Here is a 26,340-nt window from a genome sequence, read left to right on the forward strand (position 1 = left end):
AAAAAAAAAAAAAAAAAAAATTTCCCTTTAAAAAATTAAGGAGAGAATGTATAATTTAAGACAACTTTGATTTCCCTGGTATTTTTATGTCAAACATCAAAAAATGATAGGTTATCTGGAAGTCTGGGCACATGTCCAGGTCTTAATTCAATCCATGGATGTACCTATAAAACAGAATCATTTTTGTAATTTACTGTGTAAGAGAAATTATTGTAAGAATTAAGTGGGAAAAAGTGGCAGGTGGTATCTGCATCACTGACAAGCATGAAAGTTTTTCATCCAAAAGAATGTAAGTGCTGAGGCAGCATTTCCCATTTCATCTTACTTTTTCTCTTTGTATAATGAATGTAGAGAAATACAGAACATTTGAATGTCCTGCTGGCATTTTTTTCTGTACTGCATCCCATATTCATCTTCTATCAATAATTTTCAAAAGAAAGTGGAATGAGTCATAAGGACCCCTAGATCTGATATAAAAAATAATCTCTGGACACCCCATTAGCATTCTTTGGTGGTGAATGAGAAAACTCAGTCGTACAACGATTTAGGTCCTTGACATTTTTATTCTTTCAATGTCAGTTTGTTATATAGCAAGTGTCTAATGTTTTACACATTTCATACATGTGCTCATTCCCAGATCTATAGATCTTTCTTAGTATGAATATTTTATAAAATGTGTAAATCTTTCACTAATTGACTGAGGAAGTTCAGGATTAACCCATTTATGCCTCGTGTTTCACTTTTAGAATGCCACAAACAATGGACACAATAAAATTTTTCTCTTGAAATTCTTGTGCCTTGAATTTTTCTAAGTAACGGATGTGAATTTCAGGCAAAAAAAATCAAAGTAATGCAACCTGTGGCATAAGTGTGTTTAGTTAAAAATCTTCAATAATAAGATACAGGTAGGGAGTCTTTCTTCTTACTAAAATACTATTAATTAGAATAGAAGGAGTGGTGGCACACGCCTGTAATCCCAGCACTAGGGAAGGCGAGTTCGAGATCAGCCTGGACTACAAAGTGAGCTCAAGGCCAGCCTGAACTGCATAGTGAGACCCTGTCTCAAAAAGATTAAAAAAAAAAAAAAAAAAAAGAATAGGAGAAACAAGAATGAAAACAATACTGTCCTTTGGAAACAGTTATTCACAAGTTTCACAAAGTTGTACTATCTTCCTCCATTTTCATTCTGAAACAATTTTGTCCTTAAATTGTTCTTTGGCAAGTAAGCCCACATTCCTTAAAGCAAATTAAAAATCTCTTTTGGAAATTATGTAGCAATACTGGAAATGGGAATTGTTATTCTAAATAGTTCAGTTTGCCTTTTCTCTTTGTGCATTTTTATGTCAGAAAACCTCCCAAACGCATGTTTTGCCATCTTTAGACTAAACAGAGTTTCTCTGTGGTAGTTCTAATACTCTTTAGGGAGATGTATAAGTTGATTTCTCAATGGAAAAATGGCAAGTGTGTCCCCTGGTAGAGTTTATTTTTCTAAAATGTTCAAGTGCATAGTACTTATGACTCACCTTATTATCTACAAGCATGTATTTCCTTTATGGATTCCCTTTCCTAGTCTGTATCCAATGTATGTAACAGGCAATAAAAATTGAAATGAAATGACATTTACCACAGGACTTCAGAAGGATCCCTCATTGAGGAGGCGCTGCGTAAACCTAGGTTATCTCACATCCTCCCTCAGTTTCCCCAACTTGCCTGCTGTGGGCCTGGCCTGGGCTGAGCAGATGACTGCATTATCCCCCCTTTTTCAGACTTTTGTAATGTTCCTAAAGCTACAAGCCCATTAGAGAAGGGATATATTCTCAGAATCATCTCCCAGAGGTTTTGCAATTTAAATGCTAGAGTTCTATTTTCTTTCTAGATAATTTGGAGGAAATTGTCGGGGATGACTAAAAGTTACTATTCAGTTTATGAATAAAAGCAAATGAACAAGAAAAGAAAAGCCCGGTATGAGATCCATGTTAGCTTGTCCTCATCACTGTGAAATCAGTGTGACCGGAAGCATTTTTTCCAATATCTAACTGATGTAATACCATGCAAAAGCCAAACCTGGAGCACAAGGAACCCAAACAGAAGGTTTTTCGTTGTAAATTTGGAAGCCCTTAGTATTAAATCTTCTGTGAACCACACGGGATTTGTTGGGAAGCAGAGTATGATGAGTTTGTGGGAAAGGTTAAAGAGTAAAAGATGCAAAAGCAAGTTATTAAAATGACTATAGGCCGGTATTGTTGCTGTCCAAGGTACCAATGATGTATTTGATGACACCGATTAATTCCAATTTATTCAGCGTGTATTTTAAAGAAAAGAAATCTAATTCTTTCATGTCTATTTCTTCGTTTCATTTAGTCACATAGTATTTATCAGTTTATATTAATGTTTTATGAGAATTTCTTGTTCAGAGACCAATCAATCCTAAACTCCCTAGTATCTATTTGGGTCAGTTATTCTTTTGTCCTTTTAACGTTACCATTATTTATTTATCTATTTATTTATATTTTACTTTTCTAAAATTTATTTTAAAAATAAAACAAGGAAAGTATATTAACAAACAGACATCCATTTACAAAATAGCATAAGAACAATACAAGCAATACTGAATTACAGGCAAAGTGACAGAAAGTTAACAATGGTTCTTGTACTGCATATTGATAACTTCAATATCTACAAGCATGTATTATCTATTATGTACAAGTCTCACTGAAAACTCTTCTCACTGAATTTTACTCAGGAAAACAAACAGAGACATGCAAGATTGATCAAATAATTAATCATTAACCATTCCTTTCATTAAAGTGATAGAAGTCAGTAGTACAGCTATGTTAGCTATCCTGTATATATATACATACATAATACCCCTGAACATTCTCAGATTTTATCTTTGTTCATTGTTTAACAAATTCTTGAGCATATACTATGTATCACTTACTTTTAACCACTAGGAAGAGAGAAATAAACAAAGGTATTTTTACTTTCATTCAAAAATTCAAAGATCACCTACGATTGGAGCAGTGAAACTGTTTCTATTTGAAAGGCCAAAAAATGAATTATTTTAGCAAGTAGGATTTATAATTCATTTTTTGGCTTTTCGGTAGCTTGAACTGATGCTTGTTGTGTGTAAATACATTTGGGTCATTTGTTCTAGGTCTTTGGATGGGAAGCAATTTTACTTTCTTTTTGAATCAATGTAAGATCTTCTCTGAGGCAAGTAATGGTAATAAATGGGGCCAGAAAAAAGTTTATTAAAACTGATGAATTTATTATACTATGCAAAGGTTAATATTTTTGATTTTTAAAGGAAACTTGCAATACTAAACAGTGACATTACAAGTGATTGATTGTCCACAATCTTGATCTAAATAAATATATTCCGACTTTTACATTTGTCGACCTTACCACACTTTTACATATGGGAAACTGATAGTGACATAACCCATCATCATCAGCACAATACTACTACCACAATGTTCTATAACCCAAAATGTGTTCCGGAATTATCTGGAATTATCTTCTATAAAATTTCAAATTCCATATTTATAAATGCTAGGCAAGTCTCACTGAAGACTCTTCTCACTGAATTGACAAAGTGGTCCATTAGTGCACACTGTAAATACACTTTGATGCACAATGGACTCTATATGATGTTGCCATAGAATATAGAGTGATAAACATGGCACAATTTCTAGGCTGAGCCTCAGGATCCTGTTACCTTGTGTGCACCAATGTAGATAGACTATCATGGTTTCCGTACCTCGCCTCCTCCCGCTACTAAATTTCTTGATCTGCTTTTCCACACTTGTTTCTTCTTTTTCCACTTTTAATACTGCCTAGCCCTTTCTAATGGGTATATGCTTTTCTCTGTGTATTTTTGTTCATTTTAAATGAAATAAATCCATTCTAGAGTGTTTTTGTAAATTTAGGATTCATTATACTTAATCATATAATTATTTTTTTGTACTTTCTTTGCCTTTTTAAAGTCCGAGCTGTTCTGCAAAGAACAGCTTTTTGCAATGCATACAACAATAAACAAGTAAAGTTCAAAGCAAATGGGGGCCGGGGATACAGCAGCACAGCACCTGCCTGGTAAGCACGAGGTCGTGAATTCAATTCCTGGTACCAAAAAACAGAAGGAATAAAAGAAAAAGCAAATGGGAAAATGCAAAATACAAAGGTTCATATTATGAAACAGACTGAGAAAATATTGCAAATCCTGTCACCTAAAGAACACATTATAATCTTTACCTCATACCTAAATTTGAAGTGGCCAAGATAATGAAAGAAACTAGTTGTACACGGTTCATGATTTCCAAGCAATGGATTTTTCAAAATAAAAATTGTTTTTTATTCTCAGGGAAAAAAAATCTCTCTCCTCTTACCATAGATCTTGGAATAAAGAGATCAATGTACATTGGAATTAACTGGGGACTTTTAAGAAACACAAGTTTCTTAGTTATAGGCTCAAAATCAATTAAATTAGTCTCTTTTGGGGAGGAAATCAAGAATTATTATTTAAAGCACTGAAGGTAATTATAAAATGCCCTCAGGGTTGACAGCACCTGATCTACTCCATATCTCCGAGTGGGAAATCTGTTTTCTTTTAGATTTGAAGTTGCTAAATATAAGCAATATGTGTTTTCATTATTATTCTCCTGAGTTTTTTTTTTGACTTCTAATTGAGCAAATTTGAATTAGTTACTTTAAAGGGTCTTTTTGAATTTTCAATACATATTTTCTTCCTCATTATTCCACAGTGGATTTACTTTTCCTTAACGTTGATAGATTTCATGCTGCATGTTTTCCAGAGAAAGCTAAGATACACCTGGATTGCTACCTGTGAGCATCATAATTAATGGTCAGTTCTGGCAGTGAGAGCCAGATACTTTGTATGACTGAATTCTGGACCACAGGAGGTACTTTTAGTCTTTCAGGCAATAATTGACTAAAAGTGCTCTTGTCATAAATCAGTAGCCATTGATGCTAGAAAGCATGTTCTTTTATGATTTAACCATTTGTTAAGCCCAAGAATATGATCGTTTTAAAATATAAGATCATGGGGAATGATCAGAAAATAACATTTTTAGTAACAGAAGGAGAAGCAACTGATGGAATTCCCTATCAAGAATGTATTTTGGATAGAGAAAAACATTCACTCTTGTAAGAAAAATAATTCAAAAGACTGCTTAAACACAATTCAGCTGGCTTGATTATTAACGACCCATCGTTTGTGACCAAATATAAGCTGATGGGAACTGCTTTGCAGTTAATGGAACCATAATTACTTTATTTCAAGGGTTCACATGCAGAGTCAGATTGGGTACTGCAGAGCAGATGTCGAGCTATAGTGCAACCTGAACTTATTACCGTGATTGCCTCTCAACTGGATTGGGTAGCCAGATGCACAAGTCATACACTTTGAAAAGCAAAATGGCTAATTGTTGGGATTCTTCTAATTATAAAGTAATAGCAATATATTTGGGTTATATTTAAATCTTATTTGATGGTACATATTAATAGCCACTCAAGAAGAGGTAGCTTACCAGTAAGTTCCTACATGGTTTTGTTTTACTCACAGAGAATTGGGAGGAAGGAGATGAAGCCAGAGAATTTTGCATTATCACACTCTTCGTTTCATTGGTAACTTCTGTGCTGGAATCAAATGGGGAATTTGCTCTGATTGCAGTATCCAACTGTGCTGAATCTCTGAGCGATTAAGACGTGTTAATAGCAGTGAAGAGTCAATAAGGCTGCTCACAGATTCCAATGGCAATGTTAAGCAGTCAGAACAAAAACTAAATTATTTTAATGAAGCAAATTTGATTCACACATAATGTGACAGCTGATGTCAGAAGAAAGTCTTCCATTAATGTATCAGATGGTTATGCTACTACTTGGGTGATTTGACAGAATCCACCATAGCTTATGCAAAATAAGACATGGCAGATGTCAGGGTAGAAGAAGATGCACATGTGATTTCACTGAGTAGAGTTTTGCCCTTGAGAATTGCAGGGAATGGATTTTCTATCAGATATAGATATCATCTTAGTGATACCTGTTCTCTTTGTGGAAGACCCATTTGTTCAGTCATGCAGGTATACATAGAGTTGACATTATTTCCTATTATTGTATTTCAAATCATAACTGTTTCTGTTTGCAAAAGAATATGGCTTGATCAAAATATTTAGCTACTGTGATGTGTACAGGTCATTTTTAATGCTATATTAACATATTAGAACTAAGTTCAATGAAGTTTTGACAACAGGTGACAGAGGTTATCATGAAAGCATGAATAAACACAAACCATCAAAATCATAGCTTAAATATTTCTTGCAACTTACCTAACTCACATAAATAATACAAACTATACATCTAGTGTTGTTTTGTACCAGACCATGTGAAAACAGTCCAAATATTTCAGCTCATTTGGTCATCCTAACTCAATGCAATAGGCATGTATTATTTTGGCCTCTATTGGTCAAACAGTAACACTAAGATGATCTCACTGAGCATCAGTGAGACTAAGTATTTGCTTAAGAATCTCTGAAATACATTATAAAGTTAGGATTCAAAGCTACTTCCAATGGAAAAGAAGTTCACATATTTTTCATTTAGCTAAAGTGGATTTCTTCCCAGTCTGCTTAAAATTCTTATAAATACCAGTTTAGGTAAGAAATATGCCTCTCTCTCTCTCTCTCTCTCTCTCTCTCTGTCTCTCTCTCTCTCTCTTCTCTCTCTCTCTCTCTTTCTCTGATAGACATTGTTTTCTTTTTACATGATTTATGCATGAGTATTGAAAATAAGACTGGAATCAGATTGTTTATGGGCATTCCTCTCAGCTTCAAAAATTGTTAGAAAATTTTGACATGACACCGAACATATTTTCTCTCCCTTTTGGACATGTTTTTTGAGTTGTGCTCTTTAGTATAAGCCAAGTAATCAATTATGGACAAAGCAACTCAAATAATCCCTGTAGTTGATGACATTTTTAGGCCAAGCCATGTTTTTGGTAGCTGGAAGAGGCCACCAGTGAAGAAAGAAATTCCTTTCATGCCTGTATAAAAATAGCACATAAGTAGCTTTAGCAGACTCTGTTGTAACAATAGCACTACCTCTCACAATTGCACACAGAGCTGAAAAAACTGTAGATAGGTTAAATGTTTTAAAACGTATTATACGATTACATGTCAGAGCAGCTGAAAGCCAATTTCCATTACAACATAGATTCACTGTGTGAAAGCTGAGTCATCTCTATTTTGGTAACCTTCTTTATCACCAGAGATAATTCATGCTATATTTTCATCCTTGTGATGCAGGCAAGATCTCTCCAAAGTTTTGACCTACAAAATCACACTTGACAAAGCAGACTAAAGAAATGGTAATAGATACTCCAATGGTTGCAGTGAGATTTCAAAGAGAAGATTTGATTTTAAAAGATTATCAACCAGTTATGCTTACATTCTTACCTGAATATGACTAGTCTTGCATGCCTCACTTCCAGACACTTCACAGGCAATGCTAAAGTATTTACTGAATAAAATGATTGTGTGAAAAGGCTTAGCTTCTTACATTGCTGAAAAACTATGAAATAAATACATCATTTTCCTGTCAACTTTATAGAACTTTCTATTCATAAAGACATGTTTATTTGGTGTCAGAGAAAATGAAACCATAGATATTTTGATATTCTCAATTATATTATTATTATTAATTACCTAACATTTGTAAAATATAAAATTAATGTCCAATTGTTCAATTCAGACTGCAATTTTAGCTTCAATTTCAAGAGATTAGACAGTGCTAGCTATCTAAGACTAGAGCTTGGGGTTTTGTTTATTTGTTTGTTTTTGTTTGTGAGACAGGCTTTCACTGTGTATGTCGGAGTGGTCTTGAACTCACTATGTAGCCCAGGCTGGCCCTGGACATGTGCTAATCCTCCCCCTGACCCTCTCTAGGATTACAGGAACAGGCCAACACAGTAGGTTAACAACAGCTTTTATATAAACAGTATAGTTAGCTTTTGTTTCTTGTGGAGACAAATGAATACAAGGTATATTCTCAAAGTACAAATTTAGCTTATTTTCCTAAATTTTCTTACTTTAAAATTACATGATGCAACAAACTCAGAGGACCAGTCACAGATCACAGTATGCTGTCATCTGGAACGTGGGTACTCATGAAGAGGAATAGGTGCGGTGGTGAAGGACCACTTCCCTCCCATCTTTTCCTGAAAGGGTTAATAAGGTGCAGTCTGGGTAAAGAGCAAGACAGGACGTCTGACATAATAAGCGTCATAGCAGACATAGCAGAGATACCCGCTCTTGTTTTTCAAGAGCAGGAAATATCATCATACACCAAAGTAGCACAGATTCTTGAAATCAACTACCAACGTACTAATTATCTCGCCTTCTAAGAAAGCATGTAAAAGAAATCTGAGAGAAAATATGACAACTCTACTTCCCACTTGAAAAATTACATGATCGCTCTGATTCCTCCCATTTGTACTTTTCTCCAAGTATTTTTGCTCTTAGTGGGCTCCTGACACGCATTTCCAGACTTTTCTTGTCCATCCTCATTGTACTTCATCCCCTCTGAATAGTGGTGTTGATAAACTCCTGATTATTGAGATCTTATAAACACCGCCCCCCAGAAAAAACACCGCCCACCCATTTGCTTTTGGTGAAACTATCTCGTCTAGTGAAGTATTTCCTTAGGTGTTCTAGTTCACCATTTTAGAAAATTTTAAGATTTACATGAGAATCAATGTCAGATCAATTTAAAAAAGCAAAAAGGGAAAATTCTCCTTATAAAGCTAATCTTATGGGGAAAATAGAGAAAAGTATAGAACATATGAACTGGATGTACACAACTGCACTTTAGATTTTTTCCCGAGCCCTGGAGCCAAATGTAACATTTGAGCTGACTTTGACACATCACCCAAGTGCCTTCCTCATCCCCTATTATTAAACAATGAATAAAATAAATTAAAATGTTGTTAATAATATATTTCAACAATTAATAATCGTTTGGAATTTCTTAAAGTTTACTGCATCTTGCAGTCACTGGTAACTTAAATCTAGTAACAACTTTAAAGGTATATGAAATCCTAATAAATTATAGTACTGATGGTGATATCAGATCAGTGAGGTACAGTATTATTAACAAGAATAGTTAATGATAATTCTCCCTACCAAGAAATAGCTTTTCAAGGATCTATGCACATTATAGAGAGGAATGGAAGTATTTATTCTCCACATTTCCTTGCTACTTCTTCACTGCAACTTCTTTCCAGTTGCTATAACAAAATTTTACCTGACACAACAGGTTTTTTCTCTCTCTTTCAATAACCAGTTGTTTGAAAAAATCTTAATCATGCACTTCAATGAAGAGTTCCAGGAGTTTAACTGCCACCTAACATGTGCCAGACTCCATCTCGGCATTGTTTTCAAAGTCACCAGAGTGTATGTACTAGATGGCTTGTCTGCTCCTGTATATGTTACTAGGTTTGGATTTGCTGCTGTTTGATAGTATTTCCTGACACGCTGTGGCAGCAAGCTCCCCCACCACATGGTCTTGTACTTCTTGCTAATGTGCTTTTGAGTTAAAAGAAAAAAAAAACAAACTTTAAAAAAAAACAGTTCATATGTTTGGAGGAAAAGGCAAGCAAGAGCATTATTTGTGAGAAAAATATTCCATTGACCAACTCTCTCAGATCACACTCAACGCTTGTGATCCAGGTCACCATGGTGTGACTGTGTACATGAAACGTGGTGAATTGGAGAGCCAAAAATAATAGCTTTTTCTGGATTATTAAAAGAGCTAATTCAGTGATAAAGAGTGATTTCTATCATTTATTACGTTTCTGTTTTTATCTAAATAAAATGACATATTTAAGAATCAAGGGAAATGTTTTGAATTTTAAATGCTTTCAATTCCAGATCTTTGCTATGTTGGATATATAAGAAGGATAGGATATGACTATTAGGCCTTTTGTTTTCAAAATTGAATATTTTGGTCTAAATTGGCTCTCACTGTTAAATACAAAACACTTGGAGACCATCTTAGACTTTCTATGAATAATAATTTTATGAGAAGTTAAGTTGCTTGTAAGAAAATGTAATTATTGGATACCAATAATTTTAAAATTTTCAAAATTCTATTGATTCAAACTTGTTTGTTTGAGGTCCAGCTTTAATAATATTTTGGTTTTATCTCTTTTGAAACTTTCCTGATCATGAATATTCCCAGGAATTTTTAGGAAACCGTCTGACTGTGAACATTCTTAGATATCTTCCTCTTATTCTTTTCTTTTCTTTTGTGGTTGAACCTAGGGCCTGGAACATATGGGGCAAGAGCTCTACCTCTGAGCTGCCTTCCTAGCCTCTTAAATATCTACAGATAGAAGGTTTTCCCATTCCTCTCTCACTGTTGACTGCTTAGAAATACACAGAACTTTCACATAAACTAAGTTAATACATGAAGTAGCCTCACTCTTTCAAGCATTGCTGTTGGTTAATTTATTTGCATCAAAAGTCAACCCTTTTCTATCAAGATATGTTCTTACCAATGTTTTTTTATAACCCTAGATTTCTAGGTGAGCAATAGAGGTGGCAATATATTCATTTAGATAAAACACAAACTGCCTGCCAGTCAACCTGGGTTTGCTCCAATTCCGCTCTTAGGTAAATCTTTTATCTCTCTTTGAATAGACCAGGATTCTATAGAGCACTAAACTAATAAAGAGGGATAATCTTTTGCTCTAACATTGTGGCATAAAATTTAGATTTGAAATTATGAAATTGTAGATTCAAGGAAGTCCTATAGCTGTGTACTTCAGCTTTTCAAGTAGTTTAAGAAATCTACTTTAAAAATTCTTTACACTTTCATTTAACCTCCACACAAATGCAACCCATAATTTTTAAAGAAGGATTATTTTACTAGGGGTTTCAGTTACAAATATACATAAAACTCAATGCTAATTCTCTGTTATTTCTTGATATTTTTATTACAGTGCATGGCCTTCATACTGAACAACATCCCTAGGCCTTTTCTTATTTTTTATTTTGAAACAAGGCCTTAGTCACTACAATGTCCAAGTCGGTCTTGAAATTGTGATCTTTCTGCCTTAACAGCTCAGAATTATGGGATCATAGACATTCTTGTTGTGCCTCTTTTATCCAGTGGAAAAAAATGGATTGAAAACATTTCTCCAAATAAGGAATCACCAAATTTTGAAGTAGATTTTTTCTTTTTATATTCTAAATTTATTTAATATCTTATTTTGTGAAGTCCTGTATTTCTTCTTTCAGAATCTCATTTTCACATTTTATATGGACACAAGAGGATTCACACATAATCTAGCTGGCACACAATAGTTTTCAAACAATTTTTCTTTTTTTGTGTGATTTGAATATCAAATTTGTGAATTTGTCTTTTAATGTACCTCACTGAAATATGCTGTAGTTTAAATACTAGTACATAAAAATTATTATTGCAGGAATTCAAAGTGTAGTGAAGATAGACTTTCTGGAGGTGGGTATATTTGTGTATGCAAGGGGTGCAGAGAGGTTTAACTAGAAAAAGGAAGAGTGCATTCCTTCTGTCTGAAATAATACTTTGGACTGAATTTTATTGACCTAGTAATATAATAAATACTATAATACTTTTGATATATTTTTTGTCAGCTATTTGTATGTTTCTATACTTAAATTCATTGTAAATTCTGTATTTAGCATGAATTATCATTACCTTCTATCTTATTGGTTTTGACCTACTATTACAGTGTGTTAAAATTAATTTGAATTCTTCTAACAGCTGCTGTTGTTATGAGTTATATGGTACCTTCTATTACATACACATGCTTTCCATATTTTATTTTAAATAATTGTTTAAAGCTTGGTTAAAGAAGGAAGATTTTTGGACTGCACTGGAAGTTGATGTAATATTTATATTTTCTTGTTACTATAGAATGAAGAAAATCATCTTTAAATTTCCAATTTTCTGATTCCCCATACTTTCTTAGAACGTTCATCAAATCTCTTAGTCCATAAAGGAACTTGATAGATAGTTGAACTAGACATTTGAGTTTATACTTCTTGCGAAACTTGAATATCTGCTTTCTGATAAGTTCCTGGGAGGCATTTGACTGTCTTGGTATGGAAATCAGGTAGACACATGCTTATCAATTGGTGCACAGGGGTCAAACTCCTACTGAAAGATGGTATATTAGTCTGCCTTCCACTGTTGGGATACAATGCCTGACATAGAAAATTTAAAGGAGAAAAGTTTCATTTTGGCTTATGGCTTCAGAGGTTTCAGTCTGTGGTTGGCTGACTCCAAAGCACAAACATCGGCAGAAAGCCATCAAGAAAGAAAAAGGATTATTTACTGCATGGCAGCCAGGAAGCAGAGAGAAAGGAATGGATCCTGTGATGAGATGTACCCTTCAAAAGCATGCTCATAGCAGCCTGCCTCCTCACACCAGGCTGTACCTCCTAACAACCATCCAACTCATTAGTGGATTAGTCCATTGCTCAATCAGATGACGAAATTAATATCCACATGATCCAGTCCCCTCTGTAGGCTCTAGCTTTAAATATTGCTGAATTAAAGATGAATGCATAAGACTTTGGGAGACACTTCATTCTTAAACCATAACAACTGTCTTCTGTTGTCTGAACAATGATGAGCATGCATGCCGCCGCTGCACTTGCTGGAACTGCAGACACACATCAACCACATCCACGATACATGTTTGAGAAGCAATAGTTAGTGGCAAAATCCTAAAGTTCACACCCTCTGCACTTTGGTAGTTGGAGGTAACTATTCAGGTAGAAATACAAAATTGTGTGAAAATAACATGAAGTCATGTACTTAATGTCTTTGGATGGTATTTATTTTCTCAACATTTTAAGAACTTCCCCAATACTTTTTTGTTATATTACCTCATAATTTTTATTAATGCTTTCTTATTAGTGATATTGTAAAATAACATGTTGCTCAGATGTTACAGTGAGGTAAAATTTTCTTACCTGCCCTGATCTTACATACAGATTATAAGTTTAGAAATCAACGTGTCTAAAGTTCAGAAATACAAATAACAATCTGGAGGATTTGTTACATTTAATCACATGTATAAACCCTGTAAATGTAAGAAGAAAGATATTTCTGAAATGTGCTCTTAGTTTGCTTTAAAACAATTTTATATTTTCTGGAGTGATAAAGCAGTCATAAAAAGGTAAATTATGTCACATGATCAGAGGACATAACTGTATTTCACATCATTTTCAAAAGGATTCCTATATTAGAGCCATATATCTCTTCCCTATTGCAATTCCTACTTTGTAATAAATAATAACACACTGGAGATGAAAAGACCAACTACAGTTTAAAATGTAATTCTAAATTTCATTTTAATTAGAAAATATATTATGTCTCAAACTATATTTAAATAGCAACCCATTTGATTGACCTCCTCTACATATGATTTTTCTTTTCTGTTGTTCCTATTATTCTTGTACTTTAATCTAGCACCATTTTATTATTTTAATTAATATTTTACTTGTTTTTTTTTCACTAGAAAAGGTATCACAGACTATGAAAACTGCTTTAATAGTTCTTAAGCAATACAGAATTTTGGAGTATTTGATCTATTAATTTTAGAACTTTGTATATGAACAAAAAATGAAAAAAGTATTTCATTATATTTATAATTAAGGATGCATATGTTATAAGTTGATCAACTTTCAGTCTTTCACTTCTTTATTTTGATTTTAAATATTTATTCATCTTTGCTATGCACTGTTTCTAGCAGTAAGGTAGTAGCAGAGATATATTGAAATACCCTTTACTGAAGAGCTAAGTGACTACTTCTATCTACTGTTTCTTTCTCTGTGTGTTCAGAAAGTGAAAATGTTCATTTATAATAGGAAAATGTAAGTCTGCTAGGCACCAAGGTTTTAATATTTAATTTTCTACATTATAAAGCAGACTCTTCTCTTCCCATAAATGCAGAAATGGATAAGATTAATTAAACATTAAACCATTATTCTTCATAAAAGAAAAGTCCATTGCTATCATGTTTGATATACTTTCTTTCCAAGGTGATCTTTCCCAAGTTTCTCATTTCTTTCTGAAAATTTTAAAATAATTAAAAGAAGGAATATAGTCATCTTTCTTGCATATTTTCTTGTATTCTGGTGAAATATTTCAGTACGAATTGTGGATTGAATCCAGGAAAAAAAATTATTTGCTACCATCAGATCTAGCACTTACTTATATTGTTGTAGAACTGTCTAGCAAGATAAGAGAACACATTACTTTCCTAGGCCTTTTAGCTATAGAGAAGAAAAATACTTTTACATAAACGCAACCATATATTTGATTCTAAGGAAGAAGGAACATTAGTGCACTTAAAAGGAAATCATGTTGAGACTTAAGATTATGCTATTTAAACTAGTGACTCATACCTACAGCCTGATAAATTCATAAGGTAAAAAAGCTAAGAAACTCTGGGCCCAAATGTACAATTTAACTAAAACCAGAATGTTGACTTGAAATATATACATATATTTTTTCATGCCTATGATTTCTATTATGCAATGTTACCTTCTAACATGCATAAACAAAGCTCATAATTTTTTGCACTTTTAAAACTATAGGCATAATTACCGTGAACATAATTATAGCATTGGCCAGATTCTCTTCACTGTAAAGAGATTTTCTTTTCCCCTGTCCTTTTATTGTTGTTGTTAGGCAAGGTTATTAACTATTCTAAGTCAGATGATGTGCTCTTTGTACTTCTTAATGATATAGAGTAAGACTCATAGAAACACTCAGCATGAAATAGAAATATAACAGAGTTGCTGATGACTATTATTAATAATGTTGCTAGAAAAGTTCTCAGAGTACTGACTTCTGTCCTGAGGTGAAATGAATGAAAGAAAGAAAGAAAGAAAAAAAAGAAAGAAAGAAAGAAAGAAAGAAAGAAAGAAAGAAAGAAAGAAAGAAAGAGTAGAAAAAGCTGCTTTTCTATAGTCAAGTAGATAGCATCAGGCAGGAAAATGTATCTGCTGCCACTGAGAAGAGACAAAACAATTGGAGAGAACAGGATCAAACTTACCTTCCCTGTCCCTCCTCTTACCCTTTCTGAGGACAAGTAGCATTACAGTAAAAGAGTAAACTCATGCACTACTAAAAATTCTCTGGACAAGTTTCACTCTTCCATCCTCCTTTCCCAAGAGGTGCCTCATATTGTAATATCACAGTAGAAGCTGAAGTTCTAGGGGAATTTAAACAATGGAAGCAGATGTAACACCACCGTTTATCTTCAGAAGTCTCGCTAGTAACAGGCTCTACTTCCTTCCTTCTACACATTAATGAAAGCAAGAGTTTACAACAAACAATGGAACCCAGGGATGAAATGCCAGAGGGTATGTACAAGGGTGATAGCAATCCCACTGGATGGTATGAATTAAATGCAAAAAATAAATCAATAAACTAAGGAAGGCCTTTGTGGTATGCAACTGCCATAACTTTGATTAACCCTGCTGTGTTTTAGCACCAGGTCATGCAATCCCTCTGACACCATTTCTTTGTGATGTCAGTCACATTTCAATAACTTTTCAGTGTGGACTTGTAAGTCCTGTCACTTCATTGACTTTGAATGAGGCACGTTGCTTATGAATGCAGCTTGAAGTGTCACTCAGAGATACTTGCATTGTGTTATCTTTGACTGGCATGTCTGAAGGTTGTGGAAAAATTCCAGTATATCCAAATGTGCTTCTCTGAACACTGAATATCTTTACACCAGTATTTTCTCCAAGAGAATTGGCTCATTCATACCCATATTATGATGATCTCTTATTGCTGTGTTTTCTCTCACTACAGATGAGATACATCCTAAAGTGACAGGTTCACAGGACTTGGGAACTCAGTCTGTTTCCAATTCTGATTCCCACAAGCCTTTGGGACAGCAATTTAACTAATGGATCACATTAACTGCCACCTGCAGAGTCTATCTAACAGCCTAATTTGATGAGAATACCTGTGTAATACCCTTCTACTTGGCAAAAACAAGTGGTTCTAAAAGATCTCCAAACATCCAGTTCATCTGGAAAAAAATAATAAAAGCATTTCCTTGATTAACAAAATGCTAGACATATCACTGCTTTGAAAATTATCCTGTAGACCTAATAGTGCTCATGTCACAAATATTGACTTCCTTGCAACAGATGATATGAATTGTTGATATACACAATGGTGCAATTATAAAAGTATAGCTTGATACAAAAGAAGGATATATAGATATATATCTTGAAATATATAGAGAAGTCGACTCCAGCAATGACTGAAGTGGCTTGACATTCCCAAAATTCCCTCTCTACATCACAAACCTTTGTTCTGTTCTAATCAGAAGCATCACGCGCACACACACACACACACACACACACACACACAACCGATCAGACAGAAAGCAACAAAAAAAAAACCAAAAAAAAACCCATTTACCTAAAAAAAAAAACAAACAAATCAAATAAAAATAAAGACGCAGGAGTTAAGACAAAAAAAACGATCGCCTGAAAAAAAAAAAAAAAAAAAAAAAAGAACAATAAAAAAAACAGCCTGCTGTGGCACATGTGCCATAGGTTCGCCATCACTGCTCTAAGTTATCAAGAAAAGTCACTACCAAGTTAGTTTAAACTCCTATCACCTCACAGGAAAGAATAATTACACTGAGCATAGCTATCCAGGTCAGAAAGGAAAAATATGGCCAATGCAATTAAGGACCAAAGGACAGAAATGCCTATAAAACTATGCGCTAACAGAATTTAAAGTCCTGAAAGTGGTTTGGGCAGTGATGCCTTCACAGAAACCCTTTCAGTCTGCTTTTCCACTAAACTCCCAAGGTCAGCTGAGCCAGTATTTGTGTAGCTACTGAAAGCTGAGAAGGGGAGAGCAACTTCCAATGACTGTCTGGATTTTTCTTTCTTTATTTGGAGACCAAATTTTACTAATTTACCATTGATCTGAGCAAGGAATATATTTTCTAATATAAACATCTCTGAGTTCATCATGGGGCAACTGTCATTCATATATGAATATTTGCATAATTCCATAGCACATATAACACATAGCAAAAATCAGTTGATTTCAGGGAATAAAAATCTTGATTGCCAAGGTAATGCAATATCATGGGCTAAAATAGTTTGAGGGTCACTTAGGGATATCTAGGGGGTGCCAAAGTGAAATTTCAACTACTTAAGCATTCTGTTCTATATCAGACCTATTTCTTACTAAGATGAAAAGGAAACTTGTTTGTTCTTTCTAGCTCTGAATACAAGAAGACTAACTCCTTCAGGGTCAACTAATTAATAGTGGGTCAAACAGATTTTGTGAACTATCCTAGCCATCTTGTCATGATATATTGCATTGTTTCTATAGTTAAACAACACATCTACCAATTAAATATTTTTAAAATGTATTTCCAAATTGATCTTTCTGCCACACAGATGTGGTAAATGCTTACTTAAAAGATGCAAAATTCCACTATGTTTTTGAGGGTACAAGTTTACTAAAAAACTAGTCCATGGGCTAAGATAGTTAAAAGTAAAATAACATCAGTATTGTCATCAAATTATTATATTGTAGTGTACAAGCCAGATGGCGAGGTAGGTAAGATAGTGACATATTTTCAAAAATCTCTTATTCTTACCCATTTCTCTTGCAAAGTCCACAACTATGCTGTAATTTTTTTCCTGTGGCTTAATATTTCTGTCAGAAAGGGAAAAATATATGGTTTTGTCTTGCTTTATTTTTTCCCTCCTTCCCTATGCAAGGTTAAGCAGAAACTGTTGCTTTAAACTATAACTATGCCCTGCATACCTATGCAAGGTACAGAAACGAGGGACACAAATTAAAAATGAGTACAGCCAAAATTATGTTGTTCTTAATAAGTGGCACTATCTTTCAGTAAGCAGCTCTAATTCAGATGCCCCAAAGGCACTTTCAAAGATGAAAGTGAGACTGTAAGACTCTCGGTGGTAAATTGTAGAGACTGCTGAACTACAAGTTAAGAAGAAGTTAAATTCTCACACATCTATGACCATTCTGTCAGAGAGGAAGCTAAGCCCACAAGACTTGCCCAAAATTAGAAGTTCCATGAGTGGCAGAACCCAGGGCCTATGCTACACTGACTCCATGTGGCCTGGGTTCTAGTGCCAGGCTTGTCATAGGCTGTATTAACCTAAGGGAGTTTACGTTTCAAATGTATTAATTTGGGAAGTTGTACCAGGACCCATCTGGATCATGGAAATAGCTAAATTCAAAAACCCAGTGAGGTGGGACTAAGCATGTTCCTGTCATCAGCAAGAATGCATGATATAAAGGGGACAGAGAAATCTGTTTCTCATTACCAGTGAAACTGTCCTACTCCGCAGGGATAAGGTTTCTTGGATATCTTATTCTTCTGCCAGGTCAGCTGGAATCTAACTTAGCTAGCAATGACTGTAGGGAAGAGGACGAAGACATAAAATCAAAGAGAATTAAAAATCTCCTTTGGCACCATTTGTTCTAATTTACTGTGTATTTTTAAACAAGACTCTTTTATTGTCTCGTGTCTCCTCTTCCTCTGCTAATAATTTAATCAAGACAGAAGAGAATTACTTATTGCCTTATGAGGTCAATGATCTACATCAACAAATATGCCATAAAAGTGGTATAGTGATACACTAGTAGGTGTTAGGTTATTAAAATTAATAAAGCATAATGTTCTTTGAAAATTGCTTTGGGTCTTTCATAAATTAATATTGGACAGCCAACAATATGTTTATTGTTTTATTGCAAAAAACTGACTGAGAAGCCCCATAGGACCTTCCACCTTGTTAAATAATTAATTTTCAACATGTTTTTCTACTTACAAGTTTACAAGCTGATTGAGGAAAAAGTTCAGGTTATTTACTTACTCTTATTTTTTCCAAAACATACAAGGTACTCTTGTATACATGTCGGTTATTCACCACCCATATATTAAATTCTTCAAATGCATATGTGTGTCTACTACATATATGCACTTAAGGTTAATAATCCTTGATTTTATTTATTATGACTAGCAGAGGACTGGGCATACTAAAAACTCCAGTAGATCCTCCTTGGGTTTTATTTTTGTACCAGGAATCAAACTCAGAACCTTGTGCTTTCCATGCAGGCACTGTGCCACTGAGCTATAAACACAGCCCCCAGTCCCGCTTGATTTTAGGCTAATCTATATTACATACTACAGATGAAACTTCTCTGACATTTAGTGAAGAGTGCATACAATTTACTTGTTTGAAAGGATGTATATCTATTATTTTAACTACATATGATGGTGAAAAACTCATATTCAGTCATGGCTCGGCATGACAGCAATCATTTTTATTATTTTTTCTTTATTCTTCACATGAGGCATATTTAAGAATTTAGAAATTATTTGGAGACATTCCTGAAGACTGAGTGACTCGCTGATTAATCAAAAACAATATTGAGTAGTAATATAAAATAGATATATGAGTAATAAATTTTTTACTATTTAATCTGCCAAGGTCTTTTATAAAGTAAAAACATACACATCAATCAGTATTTGGGGAGCTTTATCATCTCTTAGAAACTTTTAATTTCTTCTTTATATTCAGAACTAGTTAGTTCTTTAATACCTTACATTCTATTTAGATTTAATGAGAATGAGATGACAGGTACTAAGTTTAATTGTAGACCCAAACTCTCTTTAATTATATTTCCATAGTTTAATAATTATACTAACCAATGATGTCTATCATAAAATCACTTTATTAAGACATACCTGAATTAAAGAATCAAGATGTGGATTAAAGGTCAGGGATATAGCTCAGAAGAAGTGCCTACCTGGCAAGCACTAAGTCCTGAGTTCAATTCCCGGTACCAACGCAACAACAACAAAAACAAAACCAAAAAAATGAAATGGAGGTTAAGCTAGGATTTAAACTCAATGAAATAAAAAGGCAACAGAAGTTTTTCTCCTAACAATATGTGTGTTTATAAATGCTAGAAAGCCTTACTTTTGTCTTAAGTATCTGAATGAGTCCAGTGTTATGTTAGAGAACAGGTAAGTCTTGATTTGCTGTAACTCAGAAACCCTGGTAGAGGAAACCAAGATGCTTTCAGTAATTACATCTGCCTTTGTTTCAGATAGGAAACATCCCTTTAAAAGTACAGCAGTATTTTTAAGTTTGTTTTCTGCTCTGGAAAACCTAACTTTTGTGAATCAAGTAAGAATATAAGGATGAATGAGAAAAGATTTTTTGATGTAACACGTCTACAAAAGTGAGTATATATTGTTCTTCCAAGAACAAAAAGTGCAATCAAGTGAATTTTCAAGTGCTTTTACTAATGTATCAATAAAACAATGAAGGAGTGAATGTGAAATCTTAATACACACTTAGATTTTAATAATAATTTTGACTGGCTCCATACAGTAACTTTTTTCAGTGTTTATGTCAGTAACAAAATAGTGACAGAACTGTTTTCCTAAATGTATAAAACTAGTTTCATGTGCACACTAGTTTACATATGAAAAATAAGATAATCCATCCAGTTAGCACAAGACATTGGTTTGCTGGGGTTACATTGAGATGAAAGAGATTCCTCGCAACAATACATTTGCTTGAGTGTCAGCAGTCTGTACTGTGAAATGGAGAAAGCACATGCTTAATGAAGTGATTGCTAGGCATAAACTAGAAATTATATGTCAGATGCCAAAGAATTGCAAGCCTTCAAGAGAGACTGTCACCTTTACACAGGCATCTCTACCGTAGGAGGAAAATGCTTCTACTTATATTTAAGTGCCATAATTTATTCATGTATGCATTAATTTCTTTTATTGGAATTAGGATTATCATATCTGTTATTTATTTATTCACAAATAATAAAAATAAAAGAAAAACAAAACATTATAACCAGAAATATAAGCCAAATAATAGATTTTGGATCAAAACTTAGTCATTAAATTCAAACCATTCTAAAATAGATATATGCTATTCTTTAATTTTTTTTTTAGATTATACTAGTCATAATAAACCACATACCATTAAAAACAACAAAACCAACAAAATATCTACATCTGAAGAAATTGAGACCTAGAACACTTACATATCTTTTGTAAAAGCACATACTGTTATTTAATGGCACAACCCAAATATTGAGAAATTTTGATTGCTATCAAATGCAGACCACATATCCCTTTGTAACAAAAGAGTTTTCTTTTGACACAGGAAAGGTCGTATGATCTTATATCAGGAAAATGCTATTCATAGCTCTTGCATGTATTTGCTTACTATAAATTCTAGAGGGGGTACATATGCAACTGTCATTTCCTCAGGATTACTGATAATATGTAAAAGGAAAAAAAAACAAGAAAATGTGAAACAAAGGAACAGAGAAAAGGCAAGGAAAAATAATTATTCTGAATGATGATGGAAAGGAAGCTTAAGACAACACAACAAAGACATTAAAAGTTAACATTGCTCCAGGCAGCAATATGTTGTAATTCTCTGGCAGAACACAGAACAGATTTCCCCAATCCCAGTACAGTACCTCATGGGGCCTGCAGGTTTAACAGTTTCAAATGACAGCTCAGGCTCCCTGTCTGCTTGTGGGACAAATAGTTGAAGCTTCCAAGAGAAGCAAGAATAGGAGCATGTGTGTCCCAGACTCTATGGATAGCCAACATAAATTATACTTGCAAATCTTGTAATTTATACTGATTCTTATATATCATACCAACCCTCCAATTTTAAAAATAACATATTATATAAAGTAATACCCTAAAAAGGATGAGGATTGCCTCCCCATAGGTTTATATGTAGGTGAATCTCCCACTACTCTTCCCTAATTTTATCATTAATTTATATCTTCAGAATCTTATTGGAATATATGGTAGGAAGTCAACACTCGTTAAAGAGATTAATAAATAGATTTCAGTTGACAAAGAAATGTTTCTTCTCAGTGGAATACTGGCTTTATTCCCATTTCCTCTACAGTGGTGTAAGCGATTTCATATAAAATATTTTTCAGCTGTCTTTAAAGGTATGTTGGCTCCTTCCTTCAAATCTATATTTTTGTATCATTAGCATAAGAGAAAGTAATTTGAAAGCGAAATATTACACGAATGGGATTGAATATTACCCATTTATTTTAGCAAGTACTAAAGAGGACATAATGTATGACACCACTGACTAAATGTTAATGAGACCTAAACTTTGTGGTGTGGGATGAATTATCCCTGTGACTAAACAACTGATAGAATGTGATTATGCTGTGTGTAAAGTATTATGTAAACAATAGTGAGACAAGAAATACGTGTTTGTAAAGCGGAAAGGTAAGAAAATGATACTTTAACCTGGACCTTGAAGACTGAGTGGTACAAATGATAAAAACAGCAAAGAAAGAAAGACTGGGCAGGTAATGGAGTTGTGACTGTCAGAAAAAATATAATCTCTGATTTCAGGGATAAGCCAAGTGAACTCTAAAGATTCACAGTATCTGCTTCCACAAGGGATGGCCTGTGCACAAGGAGAAATCTGTGCTGCACACTTGATTATGAACTGCACGTAGGCCCAGATTAGAACAGTATAAATATAAGTGCCTTTTCTAGAAATACCATGAGTGCATTAAGATATTTACATAGGGGCTGGGGATTTAGCTCAGCGGCACAGTGCCTGCCTGGCAAGTGTGAGGTCGTAAGTTCAATTCCTGGTACCTGAAAACAAAACAAAACAAAACAAAAAAAGATATTTACATAGATTTTTATTATTATCTTTTAATGTATGGGCACAGTAGAAGTTTAGGAGAGTTTAGAAGACTTTTAACTCACACACTACATACATTTATAGACTTGGGAAACAATGGAAAGCCTTAGCATTCTTTGGATATTTCAATATATTTTCTATTTTAAAGATAGTATGAGTTTATTAAAGAAGTGAAATATGAAGTTATAAAAGCTGTGAAACATTATTTTCTGCATGTATTTATCTTTTTCTGAAAAAAACGATGAAAGACTTCACAACATGAAACAAATGCCACTGAAGTGCTTAAAATTCAATATTTCTAACCCAGCTTGCTCTTGGCTACTCAATCCAGGATCTTCCTGATTATTCTTTTCCATTCATCGATGTACTGAAAATATGTCTGGCTCAGTCCTTTGTGCTGTATCCTCATTGTTTAAAAGCTACCTCTGAGAAACTTGGCATAAATATTTCTAAAATATATGAGTTTCTGCTTCTCAGGGTAGATTGCATCCTGTGACAAATCAATGCCTTGCTCTAAGAGCTACTCCTGAAATGTGGAGAAACAAGTGAATTTGTGCATTTGCCTGCATAGGTTATCCATGTTTCCTGATTGTATGCCTTTCCAGTGTCTGAGTCTTTCATTCCATGACTCTTTTCTGATATTGTTTATGTCTCTGTAGCAAGTCCTTCATTTATCTTATACTAGCAATACATACTAGTATAAAACCTGAAAGATGTTTTGTAGTCATTTTTCATATTTAAAATGAAGTAAAATTGATATAGAAATAAATAGCCTTTCCTTGCTTACTTAAGCAGTGCTGATTTTCGTGATGGTGAGGATGAATATGTGTCAAGCCTAACAAGCTTTCTATTATTACTGTTTACAGGTAACATAACTATGTCATACATTTCATACCAGGTTAACATAGGGATGTCATATTTTTTATTCCAGTTTAAGACCAATTTGATATGCAAGCCAGTTGATTAAAAGATGATAGTAATAACAGATGTAATATTAATAATAATCAAAATCAACAAACAAACCTCAAAAGCAAAGAGAAAGCAAATTCCTAATTTATGCAGCCCTTTAGGCTCAGTGGATTTTAAGATGGAAGTTTCAAAACTTTCTATCTGCCAAAGCCTTGTTGAGAGGGCATTCTGTTTTTTACTTGATGTATTCTAAACATGATTTTACACAGTTTGTGTTTTACTTCACTTTTATAAACCACCTGGTACTGCAAAGAATATGTTTTAAATCCCCAGCAAGTGTAAATTAATAATCATATGATGCATGCCAGGTCATATAGCATTTTTTCTGAGCAAATAAACTAATTTAAATAAGTCACTTGTTTTACAGTTGGATGCTGACCCTAGTAAATTGTGGTGACATCCAGAAAATTGCTTATTAGGAAAAGGTATTTAGAACAAATAAGTTGTAGTTTGAAGGTGTTGCGGTGCCATAGATATAAATATTTAGGAAGTTGATTAAATTTAAACCCTAAATTCAGGCCAATCTCCAGTTGAATAATATCATACTCTCTGGCTTCTTGGTTTGCAAACATTTATGGTCACTTAGAAAGTTAATTCAAAGGTGTACATTTCATTTTGTTTGTCTTCCAGAAAGTCATGTTTATAATAGATCTTACATAGACGAAGAAGAAATGTTGAGAGCTCACTTTAATGAAACACAGGCAAACAAAATCCATTGTGCCATATGGCAGTTATGCCATACGATTGAATTTATTACCAAATAAAATTGTTGGCTTATGCATCTCACAGTTTTTACTATACATACCCAGTGTCTTCAGAAGGTTCTTAGATGATTGCTTGCCAACAAAACAAAAATAAAAGTAAATTAATAAAAAATTGTTTTGTTGTAAGAAGTGTAACCAAATTAGAAGAATGAATAAAAATACAAGCGATTTCTTCACAGTCTTGTTATTAATGCTAAGAGCTAGAAGACATTTAACCTAATGAATGTAATGTCCTGTCTGTTTGGTTTGATACATCTTTGTATATCTTTGCAGCCAATATCTACAACAAACATTTCTGTAGCATGTAGGTTTTAGTTCATAAAGAGAAAAGTAGTTATTTTCTTACTGTAAGGTGATTTAACCTTGAGCATGTGAACTCTTAATTGTCAATAAGGCTGCAAAATTTTTTTGAGTTCAAACTATCTCAGTGCTGAAAATTTAAAATCATTTTTCATTTATATAATAATATTACATTTTTCTTAAAACTTTATATATTATAGTCCTGACTATGCAGTCAATTTATCCCCATTCCTCATGGAAATTATTATAACACATGGTTTTTCTTCAAGTGTCACTATACTCTTCTTGTATTTTATGTGGATTATCTTCAAATCCTCTAATAAATTATATGTAAAAATCTGACATTTCAGGGTTCAAAATCCTTTTTAATTGGCACCCTTAATTAAGGTCACATTAAGGAAAGTGCTTTAAAAAATCCAAAGTGTCTATTATCTGTGAAAGTGGACATTTATATTATTACTTCAGCTAAAATTGCTGTCTGTACTTCAGAACCCCTGATGCATTTAAGAAGTGAAATTTCATAGCATGTGTACAAATACATTTTAGGAGTATTCGGTGTCATATTTATTCAGGCTATAAATTTCTGTTTTACTTTTCCTTTCTCACTCTGACTTCTACATGTCGGTTTTCCATTATGCTATTCTCCACATAAACTTCAGGTGTGATGCTGAGTGATGCTTCTTTTTAGAACTCCTCTCAACCCCTCCCCCATACTAAGCTGGATGTGAAACCCCCTCTCCTTCCATGTGGATATGCAGTTTGACTTTCTCAGTGAAGTTGGCAGAGATCCTCTAGCCTGAAAGGGAAAGAGGACAATAGTACTTTTCTTTGGCAGGAGGCAAAGATGCAGAGAACACAATTAATTTCCTACTCTTGCCTTCAATGGCTCAATTCATCTGGGCTCATTTACCAGCATTTTTAGTGACTGGCATGGAAAGGAATACAGAGAAATGAATCTACACATTTGCCACTCACCAGAGACAACTCACTTATCTATAATCTGTCAAATTTGTCTCCAATTAGTGTCAGTATTGTAAAGTCTTTAAAAATTGATCAAGACACTTTTTTCTCTTTTTTTTTTTTTATATGGTTCTGGCCTAAGATCATATCCTTAAAGTTCATCTCCCTCAACTATATATTTTTTCTTCCTGTAGTGGATAATGTAAAAATATGATAATACAGAGTTGTGAATTAAATTTGGCCCAACTTGTGTAGAAATGGAAATTCCCTGAAAGGCAACATTGGCAATGCATTGGCACAGAAGGTTTCTAGAATGGGTTTGAGGCTTTGATTTCATTTCTGAGGTGCATCTGTTGTTGCTTTGGGGATAGTATGTGTATTGGGTTCCACAGAGCATAGAATTTTGAATGACCCCCCCCAATATAATAATTGAGGTAGTATTTTCTTCTGTGTGTATTCTGTGAGGCTATATTTCCAGCATTCTCCGGTTGTTATTAGTATTAATTTTAACTCGATAAAAT

General features: G+C 33.8%; 1 protein-coding gene across 5 annotated transcripts in view; it reads left to right on the plus strand.

Moving 5' to 3' along the window:
• Pcdh9 (protocadherin 9) overlaps positions 1–26,340 on the plus strand; it is an 867,732-nt gene that overhangs the window by 78,576 nt on the left and 762,816 nt on the right. The window lies entirely within an intron of this gene.

The sequence above is a fragment of the Chinchilla lanigera genome, unplaced genomic scaffold, assembly GCF_000276665.1.
Source record: "Chinchilla lanigera isolate Chin_1 unplaced genomic scaffold, ChiLan1.0 scaffold00003, whole genome shotgun sequence".
NCBI classification, from domain to species: Eukaryota; Metazoa; Chordata; class Mammalia; order Rodentia; family Chinchillidae; genus Chinchilla; species Chinchilla lanigera.